Source organism: Chelonia mydas, chromosome 12, assembly GCF_015237465.2.
Source record: "Chelonia mydas isolate rCheMyd1 chromosome 12, rCheMyd1.pri.v2, whole genome shotgun sequence".
Lineage (NCBI taxonomy): Eukaryota > Metazoa > Chordata > Testudines > Cheloniidae > Chelonia > Chelonia mydas.
The window spans coordinates 12,971,742-12,995,234 of record NC_051252.2 but is presented as its reverse complement, the minus strand read 5'-3'; the positions used below and the strand labels follow the sequence as shown (position 1 = coordinate 12,995,234).

Below are 23,493 nucleotides of genomic sequence, written 5' to 3'. Positions count from 1 at the left end.
ACTGTTGCTATATACGAAGATATTTCAGAGTTTTTGCTATAAGCCACTGTTGTCAGGAGCTTATAGATTGGCTGTAAAAATTGAGTCTAGGTTGAAGCTTGAGACATAGGATCTCAGTCCAGGACTGTCATATAGTTTATATTTTCCCCAACATTTTAAAAGGTTTAAATGTATATTTACATAAGAGAATGTTTCAGTGCCAAAATAACTATGATGATCTATAAGGCAAACAATCTATCTTTTAAAAAGAAATCCTCTGAATTTTCTGTTATTTTGACAGTTTTAAACAGCTAAAATTAGATTCAAGAAATTGGCAGGTTGATTAGTTCATATCTCTTCAGGGCTTTGAAAATGTAAAGCGTTATGTAAGTGCCAGATATTATTAGGATCTGACTTTGACAGCCAAGAGTCAGGAAATTTTGGGTTAAGGCTTAAATTCCATCCCTAACTTTCACATTGTGCTTCGATATTGCAGATGTCACAGTCCTGTAGTGGAGGGCCTCAGACTGCCAGGTGATCATATTTGCCTACTGAGCTGCAAAACATGGCTACATAAAGGACTGAATTTCAGCCATAACTCCTGAATTTCTGGGCTTTTCTTATCTGCTTATACCAGACCCTTTAAATAAAGATTTTTTTTTTGTTAGGTCAATTTTTATGCATACCAGGATTGAAATGTTCATAGAAATTTACCCTTAGTTAAAAAACTAATACTGAAGTCTGGTATTTTATTAGTTTCTTTCCTTTTTCTATCGCACTAATTTCTTTGACTCCAGTATTTCCAGTCCTCAGAAAAGAAAGAGCACATTCAGCATTGTTTACTGGAGAATCATTAACAAAAATTTTAAAAAATAGTTGTGTACAACATCTTCCTAAAAATATATTTACAATTCTGAGAGAATTCAGACATAAGCCTCCAAAACAAAATGTGTGCTGAAAGCACAAAGGAGTGTGTTTATGATTCTCTTTGAAGTGTTTTTGCAACAGGATAAGGAAAATTTTAGAAACTGTCTGATAGTGTTCAGGGTAAATACTTAAACCCCTTTAGAGAATTTCACACACAGATACTGTGCAGTAGAAAAAAGGATACTTATGTTTCCTAAAGCTGCTACAGCCTACAGCTTTGTACTTAAAGACAGAGGTGTTGAATAGAATTCTACTGAGGATACATCCAGTGACAATATCTACAGGAACATCAGAGCAAACCAGTGGATAGCACTTTCTATTTTTAACCCTTACATGAGCTAGTTGAGATCTGAGCTCTGTTGGTATGAAGCACTTCTAACATTTCTATTACTAACTGGGAATGTTGAGATGAAAAGCCCTGTTACTCCCATGGTATACTTAAAAAAACAACTCTTGAAAACATGAGGGTTGGCATAACCTAGCAGACTCAAAGTTGAGGCCTGGCTACCCCAATTTTGTGCCAATAGGGCAGCGGATACATGGGGAGGGAGTTAAGACAATGGTGTGAGGTAAGTGTGTGATTGGGGGTGGGGTTACCTTCAGTTTTAAAATACTAGACTTCTGCTGATTTGTGCTACAAAATTTAATGTTGTTTAAATAAATTCCCCTCTCTCTCACTTTTATATGCATATATATATATATAATATACAGATCCCAATTCTACAATCAGATTAATGGAATCTGATCTCTGTGCCCATATTGAACCCTGTAGCCTTGACTGGCACTTTGTGCAGGCATAAGGATCTTCCTGCACCGATCAAATTGCAGAATCTGTACATGCATGCACATCCACGTACGTATGTGCATATACATCAGTTTATTGCAATTGTTACAAACTAAGCTAGTCTCCTAACTAAAGGTATACAAAGGTATAGATAGACATACAGTATGTCTTCAGTGCTTTATGCTGCCCCATCAGAGTCAATGGAAATTATATCATAGACTTCAGTGGGAGCAGAATCAGGCCTTTCATGAGGCTAGCATGGTTTTTATATATATTTACGCTAATATCTTGGATGAACACATATGCACCACAGTGCATGATCTATCTTTGGTTGATCAGGTATTATTTACCCACTTTTAGAGGCTTATAATTTGTCTGTTGTAGTATTATTGTACTGCCACTTTTAATAGGCTGATTATTGATCCAAAGCCCATCATAAGTTTTAGAGAGCCATTTCATTGTTTAATTTTGTAAATCTGATGAAAGTTGTGACAACTTTCTGCTGAAAATATATATGAACGTTTACAGAAAAAAGCAACACCTGTGTTGAAACTTTTTTTTTAAAAAATTAGACCAATTATTCAGTTTATTCTCTGATATACTTCAAGTAAATGGCTATTAGTTTTATGAGTTACAGGGCCACAGGAATGATCAGAAACACAAAACTTCTATTTTGTTTATATTCATTACTTAGACGTGTGTGTGTGTGTGTGTAATATGTTAAAAGGTATGGTTCTGGGTTAAAAAAAGTTTCTGACCAGAGAAGTTTTTATTATGACAAAGTTATAAACTAAGGGAAATAAATCAAATGAGTGTGATTAAAATGTCATCATCTGCTGTAATTTTTTCACAGTACAGCTAATACTTGTTAAACCCTTTTTTACTGCTAGCTCCTTTTAGTGACTTGACCATCACTTTGTGATGGGTGTTGCCATTCCTGTGCTAGCTGCTAAGGCCAAGTGGAATTCTGTAGCATGGACAGATATAGTTGCATTTTACTCATAATTTATAAAAGTGGATGGGGGCAAAAGAGAAGATGCTTTTCTAATAGTAACTATTTCCAGGAACTGTGCCGCTCCTATTCTGTTTGATCCCCAGTCCTCTCTCTTATTAGTAAAATCATAGGTGAATAGCTCCTTTTGTAGCTACTACAATTTTTTCAGAATTTCTCTTATGGTAAAAATCACAGCCCAGCTTTTACAGATAAGGAAACTGACGCTCAGAATAACTCAGTGACTTGCCATGTAAGGCACTGTGGGCTGGTGGATTAGGTCTGGAAAAGGGAATCAGGAAACCTAGGATCTTATAAGCCTAGTTCCATCACCAACTTTGTGTAATCTGAACAAGTAATTTAAGCCTGACTTTCAAAATCTGGTGCCCAAGTCAAAATTTCTGTGCCTAAAATAGGTATTTAGGTGGCAAACTTTAAGCACTGTTCTCAGCCTCAATTTCCACACCTGATTTTTACCATAATTGAAAATGTACAGAAATTATGGTAGCTGTAAAAGAACTATTCACTATCTTCTTGCCAGTGAGAGAGAAGATTTGAGTCAGTGCAGATCTGGCTAAGGTGAGTATGAGGTTTATCCACATGGATCCAATTGTAAAGTAAGGTCCAGTGATCACGAGCTCTGCCTCAAGAGGGCAGTGCGTATGGGCAAAGTTCTGCCTGAGTGAATTGAATTGCAGGAGCTAGTCCCCTATGGCATATCCTGATCATTCCCCATATAAAATCCAAAGATCCATTTCAGTTTCCAGTCCTGGCTCTTATGAGCTCTTGGGCAAGACTTTTCTGCACTTTTCATTTATTTTGCTTACTACACACACTTCCGTTTAGTAATCCTGAAGCTGTAGTCACAATAAAATGCAGCTTATCTATTTAATGTTTACCATGCTGCAGCAGGAAAGTAATTATTGGCTTTTCTCAAATGTCTCTACTTAACATCGGGTTTTGGCAGCCCTCCTTGGACCGCCAGTGAATCTGAACTCTAAATAATTCTCACAGCAGAGGCTTTATATTAAAGTTTAAGCGTAACAAATCTTCTTAAGTTGTTTTCTGTGTAATAATGTGATTGTTTATCACAATTGGACTAAATGGCATTCCTTTTCATAGGACTCATTTTGAATCTTTTAAAAATAATAGTAATAGAGTGGCTTAAAGACCAGTGACGGGGTCAGTTCAGACTTGGTGTCAATGAGAATGGTGTCAGTGGAGTTACACCCGTGATGCATTTTCCCCACTACCTCGCAGGTGACATTCAGCAAAATGTGTTGTTGGTGGCTAAGGGAAATTGTTACAGTTTGTGTTGCCTAGATGTTTAGAATCAATATAGTTATGCAATAGCTAACATGACTCAGATTTACATATGTATGTTTAATAACAACATTTTGGCCTTGTGTCTCAAGTGCTTTGCAAATGCTAATTGATAAAGCCTGTCAACATTCCTGTGAGCTTGATAAGTAGCAGTCTGGCCATTTTGCAGATGGTGTTGTGGGTCACAGTTTGAATAAGTGAATTGTACAAGTTTACACAGTAATTCAGTGGCAGAGAAAGCAGTAGCACTCAGGATTGTCCCATTACCCATTGAACCACTTTAAGTATTAGGCCTCATCTTCTGTCCTGTTTCACATTTCTGTCTAGTGAAATAGCAGTTCTAAGCTGCCAGGACTTTGCAGTATCAGGCTGTTAGCATTTACACCTTTGCACAAAAATAAAGAATGAGCATCTTGTTTCACTATAATGAGGTATGGCAGTGTAGACCGATTTGGATGGCAACTATTTTACAAACCACCATATGCTAATGTTTTTCCCCCAAAACCATGTCTACACAGAGGTCTATGTTGTGCCTCTTGGAGTTCCCAGGTGAACAGAGGCAGAGCACCCACTTGAAAACCTTTATCAGAGACTGCTTTCTATCCCCTGTGCACTAGCCATCTCTTCATGGAGAGAGGGACAGAGCCATGGCATCTCCTCTGTGGTGTGTGCACTCTCAGGACAGCGGGGATGGAGCAAAATACAGACCATGTAACTCTATATGGCATTCACATGGACACACAGTGGGAGGTGCACAGGGAACCCTGACTCTAAATTAGTCTGAGACTTCATACTCTTTTTGGAAGGCTTAAAAATTCACTGATAATAAATAATAATATTTTTCACTTATATAGGTCTTCTCTAGTTACTTCTCGGCAAGATGTTTGTTAGTGCAGCAGCACAGTAATTGACATAGTCTCTCTGAGGAATCACAGTAAAGCTAGGCTTGCTACCCTACTACAATTTTGAAGTTGTACCAAAAATGGGGCAAATGCTTAGTTTCAACTACCTCTCATATGTTTTATTTATATATAATATGTGTGTACATATATATCTGTATAGATATAGTTGTCAACCCTAGCCTTGTTGTAATTTCTCTAATGACCTGTGTCAATCAAAAACTTTTATAGCTTGCATGACCCTTGTAAAAAAAAAATGGAGGCTAGAAAGACAGAGAAATCACTGCTGAAAACTCATCATACTGATGAAAATGTTTAACTAAAGAAAACAAAACAAAAAAAGCCATTTTCTTTAAAAAAAAAAAAAAAAAAAAAAATGTTACTGTGTGACACTAAACTGGGAGGAGTGGTAGATACGCTGGAGGGTAGGGATAGGATACAGAGGGACCTAGACAAATTGGAGGATTGGGCCAAAAGAAATCTGATGAGGTTCATCAAGCACAAGTGCAGAGTCCTGCACTTAGGACGGAAGAATCCAATGCACCGCTACAGACTAGGGACCGAATGGCTCGGCACCAGTTCTGCAGAAAAGGACCTAGGGGTTACAGTGGACGAGAAGTTGGATATGAGTCAACAGTGTGCCCTTGTTGCCAAGAAGGCCAATGGCATTTTGGGATGTATAAGTAGGGGCATTGCCAGCAGATCGAGGGACGTGATCGTTCCCCTCTATTCGACATTGGTGAGGCCTCATCTGGAGTACTGTGTCCAGTTTTGGGCCCCACACTACAAGAAGGATGTGGAAAAATTGGAAAGAGTCCAGTGGAGGGCAACAAAAATGATTCGGGGACTGGAGCACATGACTTATGAGGAGAGGCTGAGGGAACTGGGGATGTTTAGTCTTCAGAAGAGAAGAATGAGGGGGGATTTGATAGCTGCTTTCAACTACCTGAAAGGGGGTTCCAAAGAGAATGGCTCTAGACTGTTCTCAGTGGTAGCAGATGACAGAACAAGGAGTAATGGTCTCAAGTTGCAGTGGGGGAGATTTAGGTTGGATATTAGGAAAAACTTTTTCACTATGAGGGTGGTGAAACACTGGAATGCGTTACCTAGGGAGGTGGTGGAATCTTCTTCCCTAGAAGTTTTTAATGTCAGGCTTGACAAAGCCCTGGCTGGGATGATTGAGTCGGGGATCGGTCCTGCTTTGAGCAGGGGGTTGGACTAGATGACCTCCTGAGGTCCCTTCCAACCCTGATATTCTATGATTCTATGAAAACCAGGATACTAAAAGGCTGGTTTCTCAACTCTTTTTTCCTTTGCTTTTCATCTATTAAATGTTCTTGTTAAATCTAAAATATTGTAATTAAATCACAGCATTAAATGGCTTTTCTGACAAAACAGCAGATTTGGGCTCTTTACTGCTAGTTTCAAAAGTAATATATATAGAGAGAGCACAGAGACAAAAATTGAGCACATAGATGTATAATCCCAAAGGAATAAACTGACTTTTGCTAGACAAGCTGAAAGCTGATTAAAATATTTCTCATCCTTTGGGTATGCAACAGCTTTTGATGATGGAGAGCATATTAATATTCAGCTTAGCTGCTTGTCGACACTTCAGACAGGTCCCAGGAAAGAATCTGAAATTGACCAGGTTTTCTCACTGTGCCAGAAATCTTTCTGAGACACACAGCAGCACCCTTGTACCAGCAGGAGCAAAGATAAGCATTTTGCGTTCCTATTTAGCTACTTTTTTATTTGACTAGAAAATTGCTTTTCGACATTTTGAAAGGTTTAAAGAATTGTTTTAACAATATGAACTCATTAGATGCAGCGAAGGCAAGACACTGAACTAAATTTAGCTGAAAACAAAGATGCTATTATCTATTACGTTTAAACCTCTTTGTATGAGCTGTTTGCAAATACACTGACTCAAATGGTAGTATCAGAAGCTTAACTATACAATAATTGCAGTGAGAGTAGTCCCAGAGATGTGGACTTTTTTGAGTACTATTCTCTCAGTTTAGGCTATTCCTTTATAGCACAGTACCTTTCAGGCAAGATGGGAGTCTTAGCAGCTGATACTTCTGCTGCTTTTTTGCAGGCAGGCTACCAGTGTGGGGTGTTGGCTTCTTCCTACCCGTGACTGAATATACACAGTATCTCTACAAAACATGGAATGTGCTGCATGAGGTGCCTTTAGGATGGCTCCAGGGCTAAATATTTCCTGTAATAGGTGAAAGAGCAAGGCTTAATCAGCTTAGTTAACTTAATTAAGCTGTGATTTTTCTTGTGGAACAGCCTGAAGTATAACATATTTATAAATTCTATTACATAGATGAATCCTATGGTTTTTGTAGTAGGTCTGAAAAATGTTGAAATAGATTAAATTTGCCAGTAAATGGACATAATTTAAAAGCAGATATATTTTACTGAGGCTTTCAGTAGATTTTAATAGTCAGTATTTAAAGACATTTATTAAAACTTTGGCCAACTATATTTTGAGATTATCTCTTACCCATTCTCCCCCAATCTCATCATCTTCATATGGAGACAACTTACCATTCGTGGATATTACCCTTCCTATGTGCAATTAGAAGAGTCAGTTGATTCTGTGGCACTATCCAACTCTGTTTCTGGACTTGGTGGGGAGAAAGAACTGTTGTGGTATGATCAAGGGGATGTGCATCCTTTCTTTCCACCAGTCCTTCCGGGTTATCACTACTAAATATGATTAAAAGGTGAATGTAGTTTGAGCTGCACCGTCCTCCATGCTGAGAAACACTGTTTTAAAAGTCGGTCTGAGTGTATCCTGGGGGACCTTTGGCATTCTGACTCCCATGAAACCCGCCCTGCTAGAAAGCTGGGGAAAGCTGCTTGATTAGAGAGTACAACCTAGTATTCATGGCTTCTAGCCCCGGGCTATTCCTGGCTTGACTTGAACCCTGAGCTGTAATGAAATAAATATTTATTAAAAGTAAAAATATAAAAAACAACAACAAAACCCCCACTTACTAGGAATGTGTATAGAAATTCTGTACTGAATATGTTTGTATATACTAATTTTTTATATCTGTTGTTCTCAGAAGGCCACCTTTATTCTTTGCCCATTTATATAAGTAAATAATTAAATGCCAACATACCTATAAATATAATCATGGCAAACAAATGGTCATGTGCATTTTACCTTTGATTATGAGGTGCCCAACATACAGATAAGTTGCTCTTTGTAACATCTGCCATGTCATAAACCAGTTAAAGATAAGTTTTGTCATGTTAGCATCCAACCAGCAGAGGGAACTAAGATACATATAAACAGATAGAGAAAACTTTCGTTGCACAACTGGTAGGCAGATGTTAAATGCTAGGACAATGGAGATGATATGATCTGTTTTCACCCTCTTGCTGTCTGAAGAATTTGGTCACTCTTAGATTTCTGAAATCTCTCCATCATATGAAATTACTCTATCATGTATCCCATTGAATTTTTATCTTTATAAGTTGTATAAAGTAGGGCTGAAAATATAGAATTATTTCAATCCTTGATAGGTGTTGGGTGGCTAGTAATTTTCTGTTGTTTTTCACCAGCTGCTATTGTAGATATTTGTACCTGAATAAAGGTCTGATCCTTGATTAAACTTATAATCCTGTGTTTAAATTGCCACCATTTTTTTGCTGTGGAAATATTCCATGATATTACAAATTCATGGCAGAACCAAATGAAGACTGTACGGGGGAGAGGAAGCCCTTGTTCAAACAACAAATATTTTTGATACTTAGCCAAAATGGCAAGGGAAGTTATTTAAAGTATGTTGAAAGGTAATGGATTTTAAAGTAATAAAGATGTAACCAAATGTCCACAGTTCAAAAGTCTTTCATTTAGCATTATATAAACATAGTTTTTAGTGTTTTAAAATTATATGTATACTTGTAAACATGTGTGAATTATTTTGTGAGTGTATAAGGGAGAGATAAAATATGTGTGTTCATACATTTAAGTATTAAGTTGTCCTCCACCATGTTGTGAGTTATTGAATCCTTCTGAACTGATACAATGTTAGTTTCTCATTTTAGTGACCTCCCACTGCTTCTGCATAATTCAATGGAAGACTCTAGCATTTCTTGATTATGTACAGTGTTATAATTTCCTGATGACTGGTTATATTATTTGTAATGCAATGGGTAATCCTTTCAGCAATTAACACTCTATTTGAGTCACCAGGGGTCAAAGGTATGTTCTTTCATTAGAGCAGTTAGTGACTTTTCCTTTTTTATATATCTGGGTTTTTTCCGCTGAAGTTTTTGTGTATTCTGTTTTATTTGAAAATGACTATATACCTTTATTTTTTAATTCATTTTTTTATTGTTGTTGTTGTCTACTTCCTTAAGGACCCACTCTGGTCAATGGAAGTGGGAGCACCATAAGGCTCTATATTCTGTGTGTAACAAGTAGCACCTCCAGTATTCCATACTAATAAGGAAGGGCGCCAGAACCTTTATAGAAGTCAGGGGGGACAAGGCCAAAGTGCCCCCTCCTTCTCCAATGGTGAGCCAGCTGCCCTCTCTTCTGGCACTACAGCAGCCCTTGGTGGGCAAAAGGTGTAATTGCAGCACCTCCCTGGCAAAATCTGCAGGGGACATGAATTCTGTGCTTGTTTCTTTTGTTAAAAAGTGGATGGGCATGGCTGGCACTGGTGCTAATAAGTCCTCCTCTCTCCACCAGTGATAGACAGGCAGACGGATGATTTGAAGCAACAGAAATTTCCCATCAGAAGGGATCATTCCTGCTACTGTATGCAGGAACCACTTCCTGCTCGCCCTCTATAGGAGCTGATCCTGTTTGTCAGGCTCTCCTCAGGAGCCATTTTAAAGAAAATGCTGGAATACAGCAAAAATGAAAGGGCCTTTACCAGCTGTTCTGAGTGAAGGAGCTTGTTTATAACCTGTAACTGGCCCAACAGAGACAGCAGTTTTACAGGCATCAACATCCAGGCTGCAGAGCCTAGTGATAGGGTACCTCCTTCCCTTCTCCAAACCAGCTGTATGACCTTCTGTCTTTTGATGGGACATAAAGAGGAAAGGTAAAATCATGTGTGTCACTTCTTCTTGCCCTTCTGCAATTGAGACAGGTAATAGTAATGGGAGATTTGATAGTTAAGTTTGTGATGACCAAGAGAACTGCGTGGTGCATTGCTTGCTGGATGCAAACGTTGCAGACATCTAGACAGACTTATGTGCAGTGTGGGGGAGGAGCCAGTGGCTGTGGTACACGTAGGTACCAATGATATAGGAAAAAGTAGGAGAGAATTCCTGGAGGCCAAATTTAGGCTGCGAGTTAAAGACAGTAAAGTCCAGGACCTCCATGGTGGCTTCTCTGAAATGCTTCCAGTTCCATGCGCAGGGCCAGTTAGGCAGAACTTCTTAATGTGTGGATGAGATGATCATGTTGAGAGGAGGGATTTAGGTTTATTAGGAACTGGGGAACCTTTTGGGAATGAAGCAGTCTATACAGGGGATGGGCTCCACCTGAGCCAAAATGGAACCAGATTGCTGGCATGTAAAATTAAATAGGTCGTACAGCGGTTTTTAAGCTAAGGGCTGAGGAAAGCAAACAGGTGTAGAGGAGCACACGGTTTGGACAGACAAATCCCTTAGAAGAGGATTTATTAAAGGTGATATTAGTAAAGAGGAGAGGATAAAAGGTAAAGTACAGGTAGAGAAGAGAAACAGTCAAATGCAAGAGAGTTCCATTCAGTTACATCACATGAAGGCAGACAACTGAATAGTGACAAATTTTATAAGTGTCTCTATACCAGTGGAAGAAGTCTAACTACTAAGATGGGTGACCTTGAGTGCCTGGTATTGATGGAGGATATTGATATAATAAGGATCACAGAAACTTGGTGGAATGATGATAATCAGTGGAACATGGTAATAGCAGGATACAAAATACATAGGAATGGCAGAATAGGTTGCACTGGTGCGGGAGTGGCACTATATGTGAAAGAATCTTTCTGGATAAAAATTCCAAGCTTGAGTAATAAGAGTTTAACAGTACTACTAATCACCTGACCAGTATGGTGATGGTGATTGTGAAATGCTCAGGGAGATTAAAGAGGTAACAAAAACAGAAAATCCATGATAATGGGGGATTTCAACTATCTCCATATAGACTGGGAACATGTCATCTCAGGATAGGATGGAGAGAGAACATTTTTAGACACCATTAATGACTGCTTCTTGGAGCAGCTAGTCCTGGAACCAAAAGACAGTTTTAGTACTAAGTGGTGCACAGGATCTGGTCCAAAAGGTGAATATAGCTGAACCACTTGGTAATAGTGACCATAATATAATTAAATGTAACATCCTATGGTGGTGATGGCAGGCGGGGGAGGAGGATACCAAAGAAACCCACCACAGTAGCATTTGACTTCAAAAAGAGGAACTACGCAAGAATGAGGAGACTAGTTAATCGGAAATGAAAAGGAACAATGCTTGCAAGCTGCATGAAATCTTTATAAAAACATCATAATAGAGGCTCAAACTAAATTTATCTCAAATAACAATAAAAAAGTAAGAGTACCAAAAAAAAAAAAAAAAAAAGACCACCATGACTAAACAGAGTAAAAGATGAGGTTAGAGACAAAATTACACCATTTAAAATTGGAAATCATACCTTACTGAGGAAAATAGAAAGGAGCATAAACTCTGGCAAGTCAAATATAATTAGGCAAGCCAAAAAGGAATTTGAAGAGGAACTAGCAAAAGACACAAAATCTAATGGCAAAATTTTTCTTTAAATACATCAGAAGCAGAAAGCCTGCCAAACAGTCAGTGGGACCACTGGACAATCGAGGTGCTAAAAGAGCATGCAAGGAAAACAAGGCTGTTGCAGCACAGAAGCTAAATGAATTATTTCCATCGGTCTTCACTGCAGAGGATATGAGGGACATTCCCACACCATTCTTCTTCAGCGATAAATCTGAGGAACGGTCACAGACTGAGGTGCCTGTAGAGGAGGTTTTGGAACAAGCTGATAAATTAAAAAGTAATAAGTCACCACAACCAGATGGATCTCACCCAAGAGTTCTGAAGGAGCTCAAAATGAAAGTGCGGAACTACTAACTGTGGTATGTAGCCTATCACTTCAGTCAGCTTCTGTACCAGATGACTGGCAGACAGCTACTGTGATGCCATTATTAATAAAGGATTCAGAGGTGATCCTGGCAATTACAGACCAGTAAGCCTAACTTCAGTACCAGGCAAATTGGTTGAACCTATAGTAATGAAATAATTATCAGATACATAGATGAATAGGATAGGTTGGGGAAGAGTCAACATGGCTTTTGTAAAGGAAAATCATGCCTTGCCAATCTATAAGAATTCTTTGAGGGGGTCAACAAGTATTTGGACATTTGGACATAATGTACTTGGACTTTCAGAAAGCCTTTGGCAAGGTCCCACACCAAAGGCTCTTAAGCAAAGTAAGAAACCATGGGGTAAGAGGGAAGGTCCTCTCATTGATCAGAAACTGGTTAAAAGACAGGAAACAAAGGGCAGGAATAAATGGTCAGTTTTCCCAGTGGAGAGAGGTAAATAGCAGGGTCCCCCAAGGATTAGTCCTGGGTCCAGTGCTGTTCAACATATTCATGAATGATCTGGAAAAAGGAGTAAACAGTGAGGTGGCAAAGATTGCAGACAATACAGAATTACTCAAGATATTTAAGTCCAAAGCAGACTGCAGACTTACAAAGGGAGCTCACTAAAGTGGGTGACTGGGCAACAAAATGGCAGATGAAATTCAGTGTTGATAAATGCAAAATAATACACATTGGAAAACATAATTCCAACTATACATACAAAATTATGGGTCTAACTGAGTGGTTACCACTCAAGAATGAGATCTTGGAGTCATTATGGAGTCATACTTTTCTGAGCACATCAGCTCAATATGCAGAGGCAGTCAAAAAAGCTAACTGTGTTAGGAACCATCAGGAAAGGGATAGATAATAAGACAAGAACTATTGTATCGCCACTTTCTAAATCCATGATACACCCACACCTTCAATACTGTGCAGTTCTGGTCGCCCCATCTCAGAAAAGATATATTAGAACTGGAAAAAGTACAGAGGAGGGCAACAAACATGATTGGGGGTATGGAATGGCTTCCCTATTAGGAGAGACTAAAAAGACTGGGACGTTCAGGTTGGAAAAGAGACAACTGAGGAGGGTTGTGATAGAGGTCTATAACGTCATGAATGGTGTAGAGAAAGTGAATAAGGAAGCGTTATTTACCCCTTCTCATAGCACAAGAAGCAGGGGTCACCCAATGACATTAATAGGCAGTAGGTTTAAAACAGACATTAGGAAGTACTGCTTCACACAATACACAGCCAACCTGTGGAACTTGTTGCTATGGGACGTTGTGAATTCCAAAAGTACAAGTGGTATCAATAAAGAATCAGGTAAGTTCATGGAGGATAGCTCTATCAATGGCTGTTAGCCAAGACGATCAGGAACACAAACCCTGGCTCTGGGTTCTCTAAACCTCTGACTGCTAGAAGCTGGCATGGGACAACAGTGGATGGGTCACTTGACAAATTGCCCTGTTCTGTTCTCTCCCTCTGAAGCATCTGGCACCAGCCACTGACAGGATACTGAGTAGATGGATCATTGGTCTGACCCAGTGTGGCTGTTCTTATAATGTGTCTCCTAGGTGCTATCCGAGGTCCCTGCCCCTGAATTTTCAGCTGCCTGACAGTCTCTGCTTTTCCTTTGCTTTCTTGTATACCTCAGTTTAGGCCTTCAGGGATATCAAAACTTTCACTGATACAGCTATTGCTGCCTCAGCCCCATCACTCTGTCACCTAACCATAGAGGTTAGCTGCTCTCTAAACATTATGGCCCTGACCTTTGGGTTCAGCTCAGCTATGCTTGGGGCAGGACCCAAGCAGGGAAGAGGAAGCAACAGTGGCTTTTGCTGGCTTTGTGATCCTTTGATCCCGGGGCTGGCTGAGCACTGATTTGGCTCCCGGGGTCATTTAGAGCTTCCCCGGTGTGCTCAAAATTGTGCCTGGCTGAAGGGGCCCCCAAGGTCCTGTTACAGTAGACAGGATCACTAGAGCATACCTCCACTCTGGCCTTACCCCCATCCCTGGATGTGACCCTAACATACACCCTGTGCCCAGGGCCTTCTGGGGAGGGGTGAAGCACAAGACTCTACAGCACCCAGAGATTCCCTCTTGCCGGGGCAGTCCTTCCTAGTCCACTTTCTGTGGGTGTCCCACAAGGGCACCTACCTTGGCCTCTCCTCGTCTCCCTTTGAAACCTTTCTTTGGCTGATCATATCCGTTGATGAAGCTTCTAATATCAGCTCACAGCTGAAGCTCTGTAAGGAGATATGGTCATCTTCTCTAATGGTTAGGCCATATGAGCTGCATGTCTGCACACAGCAAGTGGTCAAAGAGCAAAAAAACGCTTCTTGTTGACAGGCTGAAAATGAAGAGAGCTGCTCACTTGGCACTTCTACACTTCACACTCCAGATGGTAGTAAATCCAGTCCTACACAGTCCAGGCAATGCTGAAGTGGTGTCTTAGTCCTCCCTCACAGAGGCCTTACCAATTCTGAAATGGGCAGAGAAGGATCCCTCCCTTCTCAAAGCAATCTAGATAGCTAGGAAACTCAGCATTAAAGTAGACTGGCTCAGCTGTTACAGTGTGGGTCCTGGGGAATTGGGGCCTTAGTCCACAAGTATTTCACCAGATTGCAAGATATGGAGAACTCCAATAATACGTTTGCCACCAAATGTCTGTTTTCTCCAGTAGATTCAGTGGTCTTCTAGGGATAGTTCCATTATTTGTTCCTTGGAATCACTACTCTTTCTATGCTTTATCCTTTTCCCGCTCATTCCTGAAGGGGAGATGCTTGTGTCTAACTATTCCTCTGATGAAACTTTCCTCTTTCCCCCACTCCTTTGTGTGATTGTACATGCGCTCACTCGCTCACTGATATTACTCTCTGGACTGGTTTCGTGGCTTGCTTGAGTACCATGATAGTGCTGTTTTTGCCTTTGTGTCAATATTTCATGATCTCTGTGACAGACAGATGAAGAGATATTGCTTGTTCTACTCTACCATGCAAGAAAACCAGTTCAGACACTGTGGACAATTAACCTTATTTTGTGGGATAAAAAGCAGACATGCTAAAATTTTAGGGGGACTATTTTCCTATACATACTCCAGGGGGAACCTTGCATATGGTACTGTGGCTTTCTACATGACTTTCTGTTTAAGCTTATTTTACTGCTGTCTGCCATTCAAGTACTGGCCTGTGGTTAGTTTTATTTCACTTGTACAAATATGAAGCAGTCGTTTGGCTTCTTTCTGTCTTTTCCTCTTTCCCCCAGCCTTCAGTCAGACTTCATTAGTTTCATTTATGCTATGAATGGACGACCCGTGCTTCAGTTGTTTTTCTGCTCTGCAGAAGGAAGGTGAATAGGTACCACTCCCATACCACAGAGCATGAGGAGAGTATGGGGAATTGAGGGAGGGAGACTTTGGTTGAAGAAGAGTGTGGAAGATCAAGTGGGGGAGGAGGGAAAGCATGGAGGTATTTAAGGCGAGGGGATATTGTGGGTTGTGCGGGGGAGAACCTGGAAGGATTTAAGCAGAAAGGAAAGGGAGGGTGAGCAAAGGGAATTGAGAGTGAGAGAGAGGGTCTGAAGTAAGGGGGAGGGACATAACAGTGTAAAGAGAAGTAGGATCAGAGATTAGGGAGGGAAGACAAACATAAAAAGAATGATGGAAAGTGCGAAAAATTATAACAGGGAAGAAGAGGAAGATTTATATCAGAGAGAGTGAAACTGGTTTTAATACCTTTTAAATTTACTTTGTAGTGAACAATGTGAAGAAAATTCTTCACTCTGTAATTAATATAAAAATCTAACCATTTATTTTAAAGCTGGTGTTGCATCTATTTTATGACATGTTTTTCATCATTGTTATGCATGAAGGAAGGTAGAAAATCTACATTAAGTGATGGAAGGGGAAAAATTCAATGGATAGATAGATTTGATATCTAGATAGATAGATAGATATCGGCTTTCCTGAGCTCATAAGTCTTTCACTGTATGGTGGCCTATTCCTCACACTTTATTCAGGGAAATCTCTCATTTACCTCAATGGACGTTTTGTCTTAGGTAAGCACTGCAGGATTTTGCCAAAAGAATCCCAAGTCTAGTCTAATAATCTTTTTCTACATATCTACATTTCTCCATTCAGATAAACGTTTAAATAAAAATATAAGCCCTTGCATCTAGGGTCAAGAGGTATACAAATTATTCAAAACAAATGGCACAACTACTCAAAATCTGATTTTTTGTATCTTTATAAACTATTAAATGAGTCCATATTTGACATTTTTGTGAATTATTTTTTCATGTTAGGGCTATTCTACAAGAAAAGCAAATTGGGAATTTGTCTAAAATTTGAGGGTTTGCATACGTCTGATATACAAACAGCTATTTTGTGAAATTCTGTGGAAAAGTGAAACTTCAAAGGTGCAAAGTTACCTGATTTTAAAAAAAGGCAGATATTTGTGAAAGCTTGTTGTGCACAGACCTGCTTGCTACTAAAAAAAAACAAGGTGAGATTTTTATGTATAGTATTTCTTAACCAAAGCCCTGATTGCAAACTCTTACTCATGCAAGTATTACTCAACCCAGACAACTGAGACTTGCTTTAGTAAAGCAGGAGCAGGTGGTCTCTTGGTTCTGTTGTATGACTACCAAAATATATATACTCTTCTGATTTTAATCTTACTAGGCCTGATTCAAAGCCTGCTGAAATCAATCAGTCGCCCCTCCCCTCCCCTCTCCTCTCCTCTCCTCCCCTCCCCCCCCCCCCCTTTTTTTTTTAACTTCAATGAGTTTTGGATCATGCCTATCAAGTGCAACTATTACTTTGCTCAGGTTAAACTGTAATTATTAGCAGTAGTAGTATGCCCTTTTGTATTGATATATGAATTTCATTATAGATTACTGCCATTGAAAAGGCTGGAAAATGGATTTGTATAAGTAACATTAACTCAGCCACTGAAGTTATGAATTTATAACTCATAATATTTTTGCTTGATGACTCTTCCCATAAACAATTATTAGGCAACCAGTGTACACAAAATTTAACCAAAAAATAAACAAAACTGGTAGGGTTGTCAAAATATTCTGTTTTAAACAAATATAGAGATACAAGTCCTTCAAATATCAAACAATATTGATTGTCTTTGAGCGTCTTTTATAGTGCTATATATCCCCAGTTACACTAGCTAGAGTAATAAATATATATAAAGCATGAGAACTCTCATGTTTCAGAGGACCATTAGCTCTTAGGGTTAGGAAGAAGCTTCCTCCATAAGCATCACAATTTCTCTCATAGCATCTGAGATTGGCCATGGCTGGGGACAGGACATGGGACTAAATGGACTATGGGTCTGATCTGGCATGGCAGTCCCTTAGTGGTCTGAGGATTCTTGTAATTTGGCCAACATAAATGTTTTCATTTCCTTGGATGTTCTGTAGATGTAAACCTGGTCAGTGTACTCTATTTTCAGTCTCACCAAGTAAAGGACAGATGCAGAAAAACCTGGTGCGGATAATTTCTTAAAAACAATAGTGAACGTTTTATTTTTTGTTTGAATCTTATAGTGGAGTCCAGGAAAATTCCAATCCAAGATTCTTTATATTCAAGCATACCTTTTAACAAGCAATTTTCAGATTTTGTTCCTATATATAACACACAATCAACACTGTTCTGAGAATGGGGGGGAATTTCACCTTTCTGTGTGGATAGTCTTCCTGCAGACGTGACTTGCATTGGATCTGAAATGGATAATGCTCTGAGTGCCTATAAACAATTTTTGGGGGAGGAAAATAGTTTTTTTCTTTGTTCCTTGTTTTCAATTTTCTCATTATTAACCTGACACTTTTTAACTGTAGCCCAGTTTTCAAGAGCTTCAAGACCATTTAGCTTTACTTCATTCTGCTTTAAAATTTCTTCAAACATGGTGTCTTATCCAGATATAAAACTTCCTAGACACACATCCCTCTGTGTCTGTCTGTTTGGTTTCAAGGGTTACTTTCACGTAGCGGATTGGAAGCGGAGAGAACTTCACATTATGGAGTTTGAGGCAGTTTCCATTAAAGGACTGTGGAAGAAGCAGGGAGGTATTCCGTACCAAACATGGTGGATCCTTGAGATCTGCAAATCACAAGGAATTGACACACAAGCCTTGTGCTTTAGCCCTGATTTATGACTCTCCGGGTCCCTCCAGTCCTCTGATAGCACGATTTCTCCATCAGATGTTTCCCCTAGAACTACCAGAATGGTGCCAAACCTGCCCTGCTTTAGGACTGTTCCGGTTTCACTGCCAGGAGTCTTCCTGATGCTGACTGGGTAGTTCAGTTTGCCTTTTTAGGTGATCCTTCCTGCTCATAGTTGAAACACAAAATGGGCATACTTTTGTGGGGAAGCCTGCACTGCTTTTGTCTGTGCTAAATCTTTCTACTTTTGATTTTCCCATGCTGATTTCTCCATTTATCAAAATATTCCTTATATATTAAAATGTTAATATTCTTTATATATTAAAATATTCTTTACCAATAGGAGTTGTTTTTATTAATGCCTCATTAAACCCTACTAATCACTGGGTCATATTTCTGGATTTTACGTTGAAAACTCAGATTGAACTGTACAGTGCTCAAATTGTTGAATCTTCTGTGAATTTTGTTTTGAAGGCAGAGAAATCATTTATTCTGCATCTCGGTTATGAAGTTGTGAAAAATATTATTGGAATTAAATACAAAAAATCACTGTATCATAACCCACAGGCCATATAGATCTCTCTTAAAAAGTTCATTGCAAATTAAATGGTTAAAACTGAGCCGTAATTACTTGAAAGAGACAAATATAATTTATTAGTTCCTGAGTGTATTGTTTTTACGGGAAAAGAAAGGAAAGAAGAGGAAACAATTACTGGGTGTCATCAAGGAGCTGGTGGAAGGTGGTGAAACGAATAATGAGATTTGTAAAGTATCATGGAAACTGAAACACCGTGGTACAAAGTATCACTTATCCTCACAGACATGAGTACTACATGACAACACGAAGGGGAGTTTCTGAAGATTTGAACTGGAGTCTGGGAGACAGGACTCCTGAATATTATTTCTTTTGCACTTCCATTTGCTTGGTATGTGCCTTAGGCAAGTGACTCAAGATCTATCTGTGCTTCTCTCCTTTTTCCCGATCCTTTATTGACAACATCACCATCCCCCTGTCATGGTCACTGAATCTCACTATTGTGGTGTCATCTTCTACTTGCCACTTCTACTTCCTGCTTGTAATCTTGTTATTCCTACTGTAATATTTCTGAAACCATTGTTTTCTTGTCAGTTCCGTCAGTTAAAACACAGAGTCTGGCCCTCTGCTCTGAAACCTTGTTCTCCCCTCTAATAGCATCTCACATCTCTTCTCTCAAGTCTATTCAAAAGGCAGCTTTTAAGAACTTCCTCTCTCACTATTAAGATTTTCTTCTGCTCTAACAGTGCATCACCTCAACCTCTTGAATCCCTCCTCTGTTCTCTCCTTCCACATCAAGCTCTTCTTCCTTACTCTGTACACTCTGCCATTGCTTAGATCTGTGCTTCTCTTCCCACACACCTCTTTTGGAGTTCAGTGGCTCTGATCCCTGATGGGGTTTTAGAGGGTGGTGAAGGCTCACATAGTTGAAGGGCTGAGCAGTTGAAAACATGACTTTTGATCCACCGGTCATTCTCCTGCGGAGGGCTGGTGGTGGGGTAGGAGATAAAAAATCAGCTAGAATAGGGTGCAGCAGCATGAAAGCAGCTTCAGTTGCACTCCATGGCAGGAAGATTCCTGTCCCCCAGGCTCCATGGAGATCCACCCAGTGAGCCTCATGCTTGGATTTGAGGGTTATACTTAACTAGAGAGTAGTGTTCTTATTAACTTTGAAAACATTCCTGACATTAAAGTAAAATGTCCTTGCTAATAATTTGTTAAATATAGTTTAGTAATATTGAATAGAATTTGTTCTGTGCTGTGCTAACTGGATCATTTTTAACCAGAATTCTGGTGTTTTGAGGTGGCATGTGTTTGTTTATTTTTCAGATTTAAACTTTTTCCAAAGTATTTGCTTAAAAACAAAGTCTCCACTTACAGTGATGCGCCAAGGTATTAATATTACTTGTGATGACTTGATGTTCACCAGGCAATATACTGCTGTACAGTACCTGTCAAATGGGAGAGAGCATAATTACCTAGGTCTAAATCCCTGCCTATTTTGCTGCCACTTCTCTTCTAGCTTTCAACTGCTTCATCTCTCATCTTATGAGAAACACCATTAAATATACAGTACCTGATTCTGCTCTCACTTATCCTGTTGTAAATCAACAGTAATTCCACGGAATCACTGCAGGTAGCACTAGTGAAAGCAGTATCAGTAGAGTTGCCAACTTTCTAGTCGCACAAAACTGAACACCTAGCCCCTCCCCTCCCCTGAGGCCCTGCCCCTTCCCGAAGGCCCCGTCCCCCCGCTAACTATATTCCCCCTCCCTCGGTGGCTCGCTCTCCCCCACCTTCTCTCACTTTCACTGGGCTGGGGCAGGGGGTTGGGGTGTGGGAGGGGGTGAGAATTCTAACTGGGAATGTGGGCTTTGGGTTGGGGCTGGGGATGAGAGGTACAGGGTGCAGGAGGGAGCTCCAGGCTGGAGGGTGGGGCCAAGGGATTCAGAATGCGGGTGGGGGCTGCGGGTTGAGGCAAGGGGTTGGGGTGTGGGAGTGGGTGAGGGCTCTAACTGGGGGTGCTGGCTCTGGGGTGGGGCCAGGGATGAGAGGTTTGGGGTACAGGAGGGGGCTCCAGGCTGGGGGGTGGGGCCGAAGGATTCAGAGTGGGGGAGGGGGCTTCGGGTTGAGGCAGGTGGTTGGGTGCAGGTGGGGGTGAGGGCTCTGGGGTGGGGCTGGGGATGAGGGGTTCAGGGTGGGGGTGGAGGAGAGGGCTCTGAGCAGGGGGTTAGGGTACAAGGGAGGGTGAAGGCTCTGGGCTGGGGCCAGGGATGAGGGGTTTGGGGTGCAGGAGGGGGCTCTGGGCTGGGGGGGGGGGCTCTGGGTTCAGGCAGGGGGCTCAGGGTTGGGGCACGGGCTTACCTCAGGCAGCTCCCAGTCAGCAGTGCAGTGGCAGGGCTAAGGCAGGCTGCCTGCCTGTCTGTCCTGGCACCGCACTACACGCACCCTGGAAGCAACTAGCAGGTCCAGGTCCTGGGCAGCGGGGGGGTGGGTCAGGAGGCTCCACACACCACTCTCGCCCGCAGGCACGCCTCCCCCAGCGGAGCCAGTGCTCGGGGCAGGGGCAGCGCGCATAGCCCCGTGGCCTTCCCACCTAGGAGCTGGACCTGCTGCTGGCTGCTTCCGGGGCTCAGCACAGTGCCAGCCAGGACAGGTAGGGACTAGCCTCCCTTAGCACCTCAGCAACACCAACCAGACTTTTAATGGCCTAGTTGGCAGCACTGACCGGAGCCGCCAGCGTCCCTTTTCTACCAGGTATTCTGGTCGAAAACCGGACACCTGGTCACCCTGAGTATCAGGCCCAGTATGACTTAGAAATTATCACTATAAAAGGTAAAACAGGAAAAGAGAGTTCAAGCCATTGGAAGAGTGGGCGTAAGAGCAAGGCAGTTCCACAGAATGGGAATCAAGTATGTCATTTGGGCAGCCTTTGAAACACAATTTTTATGCTTGCTTTGTTGTAATTTTTTGGAAAATATTACTGCTTCTTTTGATATGTCAGGCTGTGTTATGGGCATGTAGTGGGGATATCATATATGATAATTTATCACTCTTCTTACCCAAACTATATATTTTTCTCCTAATTTTAGCACCAGAAATACATGCTATTTAGTGGTTCTGTCTGTGCAGATATTTGAACTCTCCATTCCTATGGTCTAGGAAAACTGACATTTTACAAAGTATTTCATTGTTTCAATGGTCATAATTACACCATGATCCAGATGGTTTCTCAGAGCTTTACTCACTGGAAAACTAACTTATTTATGTGGGAGAAATGCTATATTTAAGTAAAAAAGATACCCAAATTCCTGTTCTCTGAAGAAATTCTTAATCTTACACACACATCAGGGGATAGACTAAGTCTAATATATTCTTAATCTCAGATAGGAGAAAAATGAAATACGAAACTATTCCCAGTAGAAATGTTGTAAATCTTACAAAATATATAAGATTTCTGTTTTGGCATACATCAAAGCTGGGTGACTCGGGAGATTAAAATATGTTTTTAATCTTAGTTTGATGAGCAAAACTTTCACTGTAATATTTATTATGAGAGGTTCGGCTTGTGTTGCCTCTTCCCTTTGTTCTGTTTATATACGACTTCCTTTCTTGCAAAGAAAGTAGGATGTATCACTTTCACAAAGCCAAAGGATATTGCAACGGTTTGTTCATTTAAGCCCAGTGGTAGGCCCACGTGCCGGACACAAACTTTTCTTTTATTGTCCTGTGTCCCAGAGGAAGACCAATGCTTTCTGATGCATTCCCATGAATGCCTTTCATTTGTGGAGGAGTTTCAGTGGCTTATGCGGACTGTAGGAAGATCAAAAAGGCAGGAAAATTGTGGTTTTGAGAAACTTAGCCAACATCTCTGTTCTTTTCTTAGAAGTTTTGTTTCTCTTACCTTATTTTTTCAGGCTTCTGCTATAAGAAATAATTCTATCAACTGGTAAAAAAGAGAAAAAAGTATTGCATAAATACAGTAATTTTACATTATCTACTAGTGTTTACACCGCCCAATTATTAGAATATTTTCAGGAGCATATAAAGAAAATAACTAACCATAACTACAGCATCTTCAGAGAAAAGGTTTTTCTTAATTATATTTGGTATTGTTGCCTAGTGAAATTCATTTTACAAAGAAGTATGGCCCCAATCCCGCAATTGGATCCACTCAATGGTACCCTTATGCCAGCACAGAGTTTCCGGGAAGTCAATGGGACTCTGCATGGTACAAAGGTTTGCCCATGCTGATTTAATTGCAGGATTTGGGCCATTGTTTGTTTCTTTTTCTGCCTTTGAAATACGCTGTTTATGAAACACTGTTTCTTCCATCCTTTTTAAGCAATATATTTAAAGGTTTCATTTTTCTTAGCCTTATCTGTACTTATAAATATTCCATAGGCTGACAAAAAGATGCGTAGACCATAATATCCTATTATGCTGTGTATATTAGCATATTCTGCAAATAATATTCAGTTTTAATTGCATGACTTTTCCAGAGTAAAACCTAATTTTTTTCATAAACACTTAGTTTTATAAAGGAGCGTTTCAATAAACAACACTAAAATGTATTAAGTTGTTGAAGTACAACACACACCATTTTCAGAGGTCATATGGAGCTGAAACTTGAACAGCTGTACAACAAGCATCCTAGATTGTTGTTAATTGTCTTCCCTTTCTGTAACAGCGGTAACTCTTGTTTATATTGTCAAGACCCTTTCCACTGAACACAAAAGCAC

General features: G+C 40.3%; 1 protein-coding gene across 25 annotated transcripts in view; it reads left to right on the top strand.

Annotated features, from left to right (window-relative positions):
• Window positions 1-23,493, top strand: part of FTO (FTO alpha-ketoglutarate dependent dioxygenase) — a 322,346-nt gene that overhangs the window by 116,908 nt on the left and 181,945 nt on the right. Inside the window, exon 12 of one of the 25 annotated variants that reach the window (XM_043526410.1) lies at window positions 11,710-15,938. The exons of 23 other annotated variants lie outside the window; for them this stretch is intronic. The gene's annotated coding sequence lies outside the window, so the exon portion shown is untranslated. Of the gene's footprint in view, window positions 1-475; window positions 5,223-11,709; window positions 15,939-23,493 lie in introns of those variants that run through there. One more of the 25 variants, XM_037878298.2, reaches the window with a different exon arrangement.